Source organism: Marmota monax, unplaced genomic scaffold, assembly GCF_021218885.2.
Source record: "Marmota monax isolate L192 unplaced genomic scaffold, Marmota_monax_Labrador192_F-V1.1 WCK01_AAM20220418_F8-fsc00011, whole genome shotgun sequence".
Classification (NCBI taxonomy): Eukaryota; Metazoa; Chordata; class Mammalia; order Rodentia; family Sciuridae; genus Marmota; species Marmota monax.
The window spans coordinates 22592866-22606112 of record NW_026693082.1 but is presented as its reverse complement, the minus strand read 5'-3'; positions in this window follow the sequence as shown (position 1 = coordinate 22606112).

The window sequence follows — 13247 nt, the reverse complement described above, 5'->3', positions numbered from 1 at the left end:
CCATTTTTGTTTTCTGCAGCTAATAAGCTACTGTAATTTTTAAAGGAGTTTTGAAATAAATCCTGGTTGGAGGGAGTTTAGCAGCACATTGCTCACATGCCATTGTTAGTGATTTCCACAGTCTTATCTGAAATAACTGCGTTATTAACTTCTGTTATTATGAATGAAGATTTAGTTAGTATCGATAGTGGGTAGTTTGCCAAAGGTGGGTACAGATGCTGTTATGATCAATATTACATAGCCAGAAAAATTACCAGATAGGAGGATAATGTGAAAAAGTATGTTTAAGAGTAGCAAAGTACAAAACAAAAAAAAAGGAGAAAAGAAGGAGAAGTAGGAGGGGCAGATATAAAACTCTCCTAAGGAAGCTTCAGAAATTTTGAGATTTTTTTTTCCAGACTCAAATACATGGATATACAAAAGGGGAATGTGGAGAGTAGCTGAATATAAATTATTTCAGACATATAAGGCTCTGCACAGTTTTGAGGGAGAATAGGGAATGAAGGTCACATATTTAATTAGAGGCAATTAAGGAGACATGAAGAGTGTTGGGTGAGATGACAAAGACACTACATACCCAAGAATATTTGAAGTAACAGACACAAACACACACATGGTGAGCTTTTTAGTGAATGTAGCTGAAGTTGTAGCAAAAGAACTGAGAAAGTATGAAGTTTGGAGCTGATGTAATACTTACAAAGCTATGACCCATGTGGCCAAAGGCTACTGCTTAGGAAAGCAGTGTCACATTTATAAAAAAACACAGCACAACAGGTAATCCAAGGCTCAATATGGTTCTCAGAAATATTTGAGGAGGTTCAAATATGTGATCCAAAGTATTTGTTACTGAAGTCCTCTTCCTTTCTAATTTGCAACACCCAGCTTCTGGATTATTATATATACTTATCTATAGACTCACCTGTCTTTATTGAGAAAACAGTATACTAACCAAGACTATAACATGTTTTTGAATATTATTGGTAGCCTTTTTGAGAGAGAAATTGGTACAAATATTGTTAAGGCAGCTTCTAGATATTAGAAGGCTTTCTGGGGATATCCTTTTCTTTGTATTAATAAAATACAAGGGAAAGGGGCCACTTATGCTTCCTGGCCTTCAATAAATAGTTCAGAATTCCATTGATTGCCACAATATGACATGGCATATCTTACATCTGTGACAGAAGCTGTACTAACATGATTAGAATTATTGCAGAGAGAGCTATGATGCCACAGGGCTTCTCCTAGAGTTTTATCTGCCTAGAGAGGAGACCAGATAGAGTGTTTAAAGAAGAATGCTCTTAAAAGGAACCCAAAGATGCTGCTACATATATCCACACAAACACAAAGCCAATGGAAACCAAAATTACCATGTTACACTTGTTAGCAATATGATGCGTATTTGTGTTAATTTAAATCTATACTAAAAGTGCACGATTAGAAAAAGTTCCTGAAAACATCAATATATTCAAAACAAACCAAGTAATTTAATAACCAAGAAAATTTCATTATTTATAAGTTACACTTGTGAAAAAATTTCAAGTTTGTTTATCACAATGGACTAAAGGACAGATCCATTTCATTTTTATATTTAAAAATACTTTCTGAAACCTAGTTCCATAAACTCATACATACTTAAAATGTAAAATTTTGCTGAAAAGTCCACATCAAAAAATATTCTGTGTTTTAATTTCTCATCCTCGAGAAACCCTGGAGTTGGTTTATAACTCTATAAAATCAAATCAGAAGAATTAAATACTCATTAAGAACATATGATGTGCCAAGCTTTGCCTTAAGTCCTGTAAAATCTAGTTCAGGAAATAAATTTAAGAACTGAAAAGTAAAAAAAAAAATCAGAGGGTACAAGTAAACTTTAAGGACAAGTATGAATATAAATCAGACTTTTATCAGAGCTTTGAAATCAGTAGGATCAGCTATTGGCCAAAGAACAGTTTTTTTTTTTTTTTTTTTTTTGAAAAATGGTAGGAAAAAGTCTGGAAACATAAATTGGGTTAAAATTATGGACTTTAGATGCCAGATTAAGGTTTCAAAACATAAGTTTGTCAAAAATGTTGTATTTTAACTCAAGTAGAGAAGTGGCAAAATCAGAGCAGCATGTTGGGGAGACATCTGTGTGCAGTCAGGATGGAGAAACTACAGATGCCAAGATGGTTTAAAAGGCCACTGCCACTTTTCAGATGGTTTAGGTCACTCTATAGACATGGGATGGACACCTTCCACCCCAATCTGGGCCCTGTGACCAGACTGATGATCCTATACAAACACACCAAGAGGTTACGAAAAAGTTTACTGCTCACACAACGAGGCTTTCCAGGGAGAACAGGGCAAACTTCCAAGAAGGATAAAATGGCTACAGAAGGCCAGGAGGAGTGACAAGGTGGATTTTGTAGTGATTAGAGCATAAGACTAGGGGATATTTCCCTCACATGTGCTGGGCTGTGTGATTTCAACTATCTGTTGGTGCAAAGGAGGGAGCACCCAGCCTTTCTTATCAGTTTGCCCAGAAGTAGGGCAGAAGGGGAATGGTGTGGCTTGAAAGCTCTCAGCAATCAAACATCAAAAAGAGAGCCAGACTCTCTTATTACACAGATACAGAGGAAGAGTGATAAAGTGCTGAATGAGAGGGTACATTAATATTATAAATGAGCTATAAGCCCTTGCCTGATAGAAACTTTGTTATAGGAGGCTGCTCAGAAGAATGGGTTTTTGGGTAAAACTGGGATTTAGAATATTCAATTCACAGGCCCACTAAGGACCTTTGAAAGTTCAGAAGAGATCTCCAGGGTTTTGAAATAAATATCCCAGCAACCTTTTGTTCATTGCATGTCTTTTCAGAAAGATTCTAATATATTTCTAATGTTTTGGAGAGAGTTTTTTTTTGTGTGTGTGTGTGTGTTTTTTAAGACACAAAGCTAAAATGGAGATCATTTGCGTTTGGAGCCAGAATGGTACATTTTTTTTCCCTCAATCAGTTTTGTTTTCAGACTAAGTTATATGTTTTCAACTTCTGTCTATAGTGGGAATCATCCAGGGAACCTGTTTAAAATGCCCATACCTGCCTCAACCCCAGATGCTCTGGATGAGAAGTCTTGGGCAGAGCTCAGGAACATGCCTCATGACAGACACGTGTTTCTAATGAACATTGCCCCATTGTGTACCCAACACAGTGCCAAAAACTACAAAGGCTTTGGGCAAAGTCTAACACAATCCCAATCAACAAAAAGTTGACTGATTTGCTGGCTCTTATGTACTTACCCAATCTTTTAATTTTTGCACCTATGGAATTTGTGAAAGTAAAACCAAATGCCAAGACCACACTTCTGTTTAGCTATTGCACAGAATTTAGCAGTGTTTAAGTTCTTCCTTTTTTAAGAAAATATTTTTAGTTGTAGAAAGACACAATATTTTATTTATTTATTTAATTTTAGGTGGTGCTGACAGTTGAACCCAGTACCTCACATGTGCTAAGTAAGTGCTCTACCACTGGGCCACAACTCCAGCAAGTTCTTGCTTTAAGAAAGGACTTTATGGGGCTGGGGATATGACTCAAGTGGTAGTTCACTCGCCTAGCATGCGTGAGGCACTGGGTTAGATTCTCAGCACCACATAAAAATAAAATAAAGATATTGTGTCCACCTAAAACTAAAAAAAATAAATATTTTTTAAAAAAGGACTTTATAAACTTTTGCTAATTTAAATATCACAAAGTCATGTTATTGCTACATTGCATTGCAGATAATTGGAGCTCAATAAGATTGACTTGCTTAAGTAATACAGCCACTGAGTGGGAAAGCCAGGTTTCAAATCTAGTTCTGTCTAAAACAAACCTCTATTATTAGAGGTTTGATACTCTGTTTACTGCCAGGAGCTTGATGCTAGCCTTTCAATCTCATGTGAGCGATGATAGGGTCCCATAGCACTCAGTGCAGGTGAAATTACACAGTTACCCACTTAGGTTTCTCATATTTTGACAGTAGAATAACAGATGTTGATCTGCTGTCATAAGGGTCTCTGTCTCCCAGGATAGAACCTTCCTCATTGACTGGCATCTCAGTTTTGTCATTGGCTTTTGCAAGACCTGAGCCTTGTCAGTTGCTTTCATGTAAACATAGTTTGTCCTGTTTATAATAATGCCTTTTGGACAAGGTACTTTCAAGAAATTAAGAGGACCAGGGATAGCTGGAAGACAGTGAGTGAGGGACAGGGTGACATTCCTTGGAGCCAAAAAGGTATGCAGGACCCGCATCATAAAAGGATTATGGAGTCCTAGTCAGATATTTGGTTTTGATTCTAAGTGTGATGGGAAACAAATGGAATGTTTTAGACAGGGGAAGCGTTGGTTTGATTTTGTGTCTTCAAATTAGCCTTTTGGTTAGTATATAAATAATGAATGAGAGGAAGAAAAGTTGCAGTGGAAAGTAAAGTAAGATATTTCTTTTACTTTCTGAATAACTTCAGTATATAAATGGAGGCAAAACAAACAAGAGAAGTGCTATAGACTTCTTGAGTGTTTTCAGGATTTCACATGTTGAAATCCTAACTCTAGATGTGATTATATTAGGAGATAGGGCCCTTGGGATGTAATTAATGATCCATGAGGGTGGAGCCCTCACAAATGGGATTAGTGTCTCTTATAAAAGGCACTCCAGGGAAATCTCTTTGCTTTCCATCTTTTAAGGATAGGATGAAAAGATGGCCATCTTTAGGAAGTGAGCCCTTACCAGACTGTGTAAGAAATGAGCCGTTACCAGACACTAGATCTGCCAGTCCCCTTCCCAGTCTCCAGAACTGTAAAAAATAAGTATTTGTCATCTAAACCATCCAGTCTATATTTATTATAGTAGTTTAAACTGACTAAGGAGGAAAATATCATTTTCAGTTAGATGTAGCAGAGACTCAGAAAAAATTCTGCAAGTTCTCATCTTTTCTCAAAAGTTTACAGAGATGGTAAGAAGTAGTAGGAGATATAATCAAACATTTTTATTTTTTATGTTTATTTCCATTATTCTAAAATTTCCCCAATATTCCCCACCATTAGCAGTGTTAACTCTTGAAATCCCATGTAAAAAGTATTGAAAATGATGATGAACTCTGTAGGAAAAGACGTATATAAATGTATTTTCTTTTTAAAAAAAAACATTTATTTTTTTAGAAGTAGTTGCACACAATACCTTTATTTTATTTATTTATTTATTTTTATGTAGTGCTGAGGATAGAACCCAGGGCCTCGCATGTGCTAGATGAGCGCTCTACTGCTGAGCCACAATCCCAGCCCCTGTATTTTCTTTGTAGAGCTGAAAAAACTTTGGTTTTGCTTGTGGATAAGAATCCATCTCTGGAGTCATATGCCGCAGTCTGGCTGGGCACAATCAGGAGCCACTTGTCAAAAGAAACTAACTTTATTTTTAGAACCACACACACCAAACAAAACAGCCTCTCAGGAAAAATCCTCAGAGCCTCAACTGCCACCACCGGCTTTCCACAAGCCTCTCTCTCCCCCACAAGCTTCTCTCCACCTCCCACAATCCTCCTGCTCTTGAGGCCGATTGGCTGGGTCACGTGGGCGGAGCCAAAAAAGTCCCCCAATGAGCAGCTCCGTGGTCTGAAATGGCAGGGAAACAGCCCAATGAGCATCACCGCAGAGGAGCCAATCAGCTAGATGTTGCTGGGGCCGAGGAGCCAATCAGCTAGATGTTGCTGGGGCCGCTGTGAGCCAATCATCAGCCGGCAGCTGGAGGTTTGCTGGCAGCTGGAAGTTTGCTGGGGCCCCTTGAGCTGTGGCTCTCAACAGTCATACCCTATCACACAAAGCACCTGTGGAGTAGCTTGAGGCTGGCACACTGGGGACAAATTTCTATTCATGATTTAAGCTGCCTTCAGACTAGAACAGAGTTCTTAATTCATAGATGATGTAATTTTCCTCACATGTAATTTAGTGCTCCTTTGATTGGAAATGACTGATACCCAACTTGGATTACCATAATGCAAGGGAGTATTTATTGTGAGCTTAGAAGCATTTCATGGAAACTAAGAAGGGAAAGATGGTTGAGCTTCTAATAGAATTGGAATTAAGTTTCTGAAAACCCTCTCTAATTTTTCACATTCACTTTTGAACAGCTTTAGCTACATGACAGAAAATATGGCTGCTGAAATTTCCCAGAGCTCTAGCCTCTTTAAAGAGGAGATAGTGTGATTCTCTCAATCCCAAGTCTAAACCTCCAAGAGAAGGAGCTTGTTGTCCTTGCTTGAATCATGGTCTTACTCCAGACAATCATGTGTGTAAGAGGAGGACAGCAACTCTCCTAGGAGAATTTAAGAAAACACTGTTTTCTTCTTCAATAATAGAAAGGTACTAGGTAAAAAGTCCCATAGATGTCCACTACATGAGAGACTTCATGTATGTGAAAATTGTTGAAAATTAGGCTAATTAAATAATTACCATTGAAACAGCCAAAAAGCAAGAAAATATTCTACCAAAAGGGATATCTGAAATACAAGGAAATCCGATGAATAATGAACAAAGCTAGGCATTATATTATTCTGTTAACTGTATTTAGGTAAACCATTTCAAAGAAGGATTGGTTCTTTGCCTTTAATTAAATGGTATGCTAAACCCACAAACTGGATTCTCCCACAATGAAGTAAAATACTTGTTTACATTCATGGAGCAAAGAACCTCTTAACCACTCTCCACCCTCTGCCTATTTCCCAATCTGCTATGTGTGAATTGAGGTAAGCCCATTGGAGAGCCTTAGAGTAATGGTGTATGTAATACCATATGATTAATGTGGACCCTATGGTTCACTCTGGAAAAAAGGGTGCATTAGTCAAGGTTCTCCAAGAAACAGAAATAATGAGGGGTGTGTGTGTGTGTGTGTGTGTGTGTGTGTGTGTGTTTAGGGAGAGAGGGAGGGAAAGAGGGAGGAAGGGAGACAGATACCCAAAGACAGATAGACAGATAGTTCAGTTTTATTTTAAGGAATTGGCTCATACAATTATGGAGACTTGGTAAACCCCAAATCTTCAGGGTAGACAAGAAGTCTGAAGACTCAGGAAAGGTTTCAGTTTGAATCTGAAAGCAGTCTGCTAAGAGAATCTTTCTTGTTGTGGAGACATCAGTCTTTGTTCTATCACAGCCTTCAATGGATTTAATGAGGCCCATTAATATTATGGAGAGGAATCTGTTTTATTTAGTCTATTGATTTAAATGCTAATATCATCCAAAAAAAAAAAAAAAACTTCACAGAAACATCCAGAATAATGTTTTCCCAAATATCTGGCTGTCAAAACTCATCCAAGTTAAGGCATAAGATTAACCCACACAAAGGGGATTTAGTGCTTTATCAGGCATGGCATGGAAGGGAAATGGAAAGTGGATATCCTTGAAGACAGCCTAACAGAAGCCTGACAAGCAGGAGCAGTGGTTCTTTAGACTTCTGGTGCCTGTAAATATTTATACTTATCCTGGAAGAAGGAAAGAAACTGTGAGAAGGAGCTGGGGAGAGAAGACCCTTCTAGGGACTGCAGTAGGGTCATTTCCCAGCATGGTGTGGGTTCTGATGGTTTTGGAGATGAGGACTATGTGTTCACATGTGAAGAAGACAAAAACCTGAAGGAGGGAATGAGAGTGGTAATGGGGACACCTTTCTTCTTCCTGCAACACAAAATGGCACCAACCTCTTATAGCTTCCCCCTTGGCTGTTCTGTGTTTGGGCAGGGCAGGTCTGCCTGAGGAGCAGGGTCATGCACACAGACAATGGCCTTTCTAGGCCATTTAGCAGTATGCCAGGAGAATCTTCACAATGCTTCTCAGAGGCTATGCAAAAACATGAAAATGTTTTTATAATAATAATATTTTTATAATAATCTAGGAGCATTCCACTCCCAGGGGTAGATGGATACAAGCAGGAGGGCTGACAATTTAGTATTCTTTCAAACCAACATTTGAATGATCTCTAACAACTATCTCTAACATTTTTTGTTTTGTTTGGCCTGGGGAGAAACTGACTTTCCATGAAAAATTATACAGCATACGTAGTTTATTGTGTTTGCTGTCATCTTATCCTTTTCTCAAAAATAAATCCCATTTTCATAAGACCTTTTGTAAACAATATGGTGTTGACTAAGGATTTTTGACCAGGGAATCTAGGTACTTTCTCCTGCATATCCAGGACAATTTCTTATTAAATATTCCCAGAAGACATGTTTCTCCTCTCCTGTCTTTGTGATCTCAGTTGCCTCTCTGTTTTTCTCTCTGGTACTTAGCTTTCTTGCCTCCTGCCTGCCCTTTCCTAACCATTTGCTTTCTTCCACACCTATCTATTTCCCTTCTTAAAAAGAGTAGTTTCAAGCCCTGACAGCTTTACCTGTATCCAAGTTACATCCTGTGCAATTGATTTTGAGAATGGATTGGACTCTTGGGTATAATCCAGAAATAATTTTTTCTACTCTCACCACTTGCTTCAAATGTTGTATACCTTTAGTGACAATCACAGATTACTGGGTTAGTCAGCTTTTTATCACTGTGAAAAATACCTGAAAAAAACAAGTGAGAGAAGAAAGATTTATTTGGACACATGGTTTCAATCCCTGGTCAGCTGGCTCTATTGCTCTAAGCTTGAGGTAAGGCAGGACGTCATGGTGGAAGGGCATGGCAGAGGAAAACTTGCTCAGCTCGTGGCAGCTGGGAAGTAGAGAGAGCAGAAAGGTCTGGGGATAAACCTTCTAAAACACACCCCCAGTGACCTACCTCCTCCAACTTGATTCCACCTCCCAATAATCCACTCAAATTATTAACCATCCAATGGATTAATCCACAGATGAGATTAGAGCCTTCATGATAAAGTCACTTCCCCAAAGTACCACCTCTGGACATTACTGCGGTAGGGACCAAGTCCTTAACACATAAGCTTTTAGGGGATATTCCAGATCCAAACCATAACACTAACAAAGGAGCAAGAAGACTGGATTCCCTCAGCAGTGATGCAGATCTGTCATGGCTAATGAAAACTCATGATGTGAAGAGAGAAAGCTAGAGACAAAGGCTACTGAAAGCCATGCAAAGCAAGAAATGGGTGGGATATGCAAAAGACACAATTCTTTCTGTAAACTGCTTATATATGACTCAGCAGACAAGATACCTACAAAACTAGGCACCAGCTGTGTAGCTCCAGTTTTCACAGTTAGAATTCAAGATGTATGTGTTTCCTTATTGAGTTTCACCTTTACTGAACACGTGAAGTTATCTGCCCATGAGTTATGATTTTGGAAAAAAGTAATTTAATCATTTGCTCTGCTTAGATTTTAATTTCTTTTGCTTTCTGTGGCATCTCATTTTCCCCAACATCCATGGGTTTAAGGTCTCTTTCTGAGGATTGATGAATGAAGATGAGAGATTATGGTGAACACGATGCCTGCAGATTTCTTATCAGTCTTCTCTCTCTCTGAAGTAGATTCAGAACATAGACCAGGCACTAATCATGACAACAAGCTGACTGCCTGGCCAGTGAGTCAGGTTGAGAAGTGTAAGAACTATCTTTAAAAAGTGTCTGAATATTCTCCTGCTCCTCTCCACCCTGCTATTATACTCTCACGAGCTTTCTCAATTTTATCCTGAAGACCTGTGCTAGCTCATATCTCATGAGATAGAGAGGTCTGGGTTGAGGCATAGCAGTACCAGTCAAACAATGTGATTCTAAAGATTTAATGAAATAACTTTCTTATTATAAAGTGTTATATAAATGCCACTAATTTTAATTTTAATTTTCTGAGCTGCTGGTTTAAAGATTTAGGACTATTAATATAATCAAGCACTTAATGGTGTACTTGAGTGCATGTAAAGACAACTTTAGGTCATTGCTTGGAAATTACTAAAATTTATACTTAAGTATTTTTGTGTCTATATATCTATGTCTTTCCTAAGTGTGAGTAGTTATATACTTGAATTTATTTGTAGGCATAATATAATTTTAGTCCTGCCATTTATGAAAAAAAGGACTTGAGAAGTTTTACAAATAAGAAGTTGGAATTATAGAATTTTTTAAATCTGGCTTCAAAATGGAAATACCTTTTATTTTACTCTGATCAGAAAAAATAAAAAGCTCATAAAAATGCCCAGGAATTTAGAAAATATGAGGAAAATGTTAGTAATTACCTCCAATTATCTGGCCAGGAGATTAGTCTGTTAACATATACAAGTATGGAGTACTCTGATTACCTGGACACTTTTCCATTTCAATAAAAATAAACCCTACATCATCATATTTTATAATTCAGTTTGAAATAATTTCAAACTTAAAGAATACTATATTCCTTTCATGTAGATTCTTCAATATCAAAATTTTACAGCATTTTTTCCTTCTTTCTTTCTCATTACCTCTTTCTTTCTGTGTGTGTGTGAACATGCATGCATGTAGAATCTCCATCATCATTAGTCTTTTTCATTTGAGGGAAAGGTGCAAACATGTTACCCCACCATCTCTAAATCATCCCTTGTTTGTTTCCCACCCCATCTCCAAGCAAGAACACTTTCTCCCTTTCTACCTTACAACCTCCCAAGCAAGAAATTCTCAGGATATGATATGACCCTCCAAGTCACAGATCCCATTCAGATCTCCTCATCTGTCTCCAAAATGTCTCTTTTCCCTTTCTGAACCAGAACATAAATCCAGAGTCATGTGCCGCATTTAGTTGTTTAATCTCTATCTTCTATCTACATTAATTTTCAATCTTTTCCCATATTCCATAACCTTAACATTTAAAATTTTGTATTCTGTATCCATTCTGAATAATGTCCCTCTTTCTGGGTCTTAATTCCTCATGGTATTCAGACTCAGGCAATGCATCCTTGGCACCAATCCCCTAAAAATGATGCTGTTCTCTTCTTGGGGCACCATTTCGCAGACAATGTGATTCTGATCCGTCCTTCCACCATGGATATAAAGTTTGATCACCCCATGTGGCAGGCGGACTACTGCCCCTGACAGATGTCCTAACCCTCATCCTAGCAATCTGAAAATATGTTACCTTAAATGGCAAGAAGAACTTTATACATTTATTTAAGATGGGGAGATTATTTTGGAGTTTCCAGAGCATTCTAAGCTAATCACAAGAAGATATATAAAGAGCAGAGCCTTTATTAAAACCATAGGGAACCAGAGAGATGGTGATATGACAAGGACTCAATCTACCATGACTGGGTTTGAAAATGTGAGAGTGGCCAGGGCCAAGGAATGAGAACAACTTCCAGGCACTGGAAAAGGCAAAGAAACAAAGCCCCCAGAAAGGAACACAGCCATGGCAGTACCTTAATATTAGCCCAGTGAGGCCTGAGTCGGACTTCTGACCCACTGAATTGTAAACAAAATGAATTTGAATTGTTTAAACCACAGGTGTGTGGTAATTTATTACAGGAGCATTTGAAAAATAATGCACTTGGTCAAAACAATGTTCTTAGTTGAAAGCCTGTGAAACTGGTTTTAACTGGATGTAAGAGGTTATTAGAAGAACATCATGGTTTTCACAAATCTGATCATAGGCTTAAGAACAAAGGCTTAGCAGTTGTCAGAAACCAAGGGAGCTCTGAAATGCCAAGAAGTGGAAAACACAGTCACAGTTTCATTCTTGGACTTCACCCCAACTAAGCCGCCTTCATACAATGGGGAATGACAGTTTTCCAAAGAATAAGGAAGGGAGATAAGATGCTAGAATACAAAACAAATAAAACAAAAACCAGAAAAATACTGCACGAAGAAAAATTTCAGTTTTATCCTGAAGACTTCAGAGATATTCTGGAGGGTCTTAAGACTTTTATAACTTTATAAAATTTTTACTCAACTTTTCTCAAAATCTGTACACTGTTTTCCCATTTTACAATCTTGCTCTCGATTTTTCTCTTGGACTTCAATTTCACACTGAACTCCAGAGACCAGTGGCAACCTTGATTCCTTTTGGGCCCCTTCCTTTCTTCTTTTCTTAATTCCTCTCTCATCCTCCATCTCTCTCTTTGCTCCCTCTCTCCAGCTTTGGGGAGGTAGCCAGCGCCTCGTTAGGGGGTTCTTCTTCCTGCTCAGGAGGATGTAAGCCACCTAAGAAATTAAAGTCTAGAATAATTAGTGAAGAACAAAAGATAAAGTAGGAAAGATAGTATCAAAAAATGGAGGCCCCAAAAGGTCCAGTCCACACAGGAGCTGGAACTAGACAATTAGATAAGGGCTCCAGTGGTTTATTTAAGGGGTACATCAAAGGCAGGGATAAGGTTTCAGGGGTGGAGTCTTGCTTTGTGATGTCTTGCAGTCAGCAGGTTGATTGGCATCTTGGTAGGCCACACCCATCTCAGAAGGACTATGTGCTACAGCAGGTCACCCCATCTCCGGTGCTGTGTGGGACCTTTGGCAGAGCTTCAATAGGGCTCACAATGTGTCTGGGCGGACAGCCAGAGGAAATGTCCACTGTAAGTTCCCAGACACCAGATTCTCCTATTCATTAGGCTACAATGCTGATGTAGTCCACACAAATCCCACAGATGGCTCTTGACATCCACCTCTTTCTTCTTGTCTTTGTATCTTCTCAGTTTTTATGAAAAATATCACACATTCCTGGGAAGTCCTCCTACAATGCATTACTAACTTTCCTGCCACTTTTTGCACCTACTACCTTCTCTTCCTGAGTGTGCCACTCCCACCGCCCATGCCTGGAAAACTACTATTTATCCTTCACCAGCAAGAGGAAGAATTCTCTGTCCTTTTTCTCTGTTCCTCAGGGTTCATCACTTTCTTTTTTTAAGACACTACCACATCTTTCCTACTCCTCAAACCATGTTGACATTTCTCTTTCTTTCTCTGCTTGTGCTTCTGTAAGACTCTAAGCTCTTTAGAAGATATACTCAGTGGCTTAGCATTATGCCTGGCTCATAGTTATGATGGATTGAGTTAATGAACAGACTGCCAAAACCCCCTTGTGAAATCTTCTGAGATGGTATATCCTACATGTAGAGCTCTCATATGAAACAGGTTGCAAATCACCTGTCTAATGTAGTGTGGTACCCTAACCCAGGGTGGGATGCATACTGCCATCTCTGCCAGACTATACTGTGAGACACAGTAGCTCTACTTCAACCCCTCTTATACTGGAGCCAGGGACCAAAGGGCAGCATCAGGGTATGAGAAGTATCAGGAAGAGGGGGAGGAAAGACTAGGCAGTCTCTCAGGTCAGGGAAGTGGTAGGACATG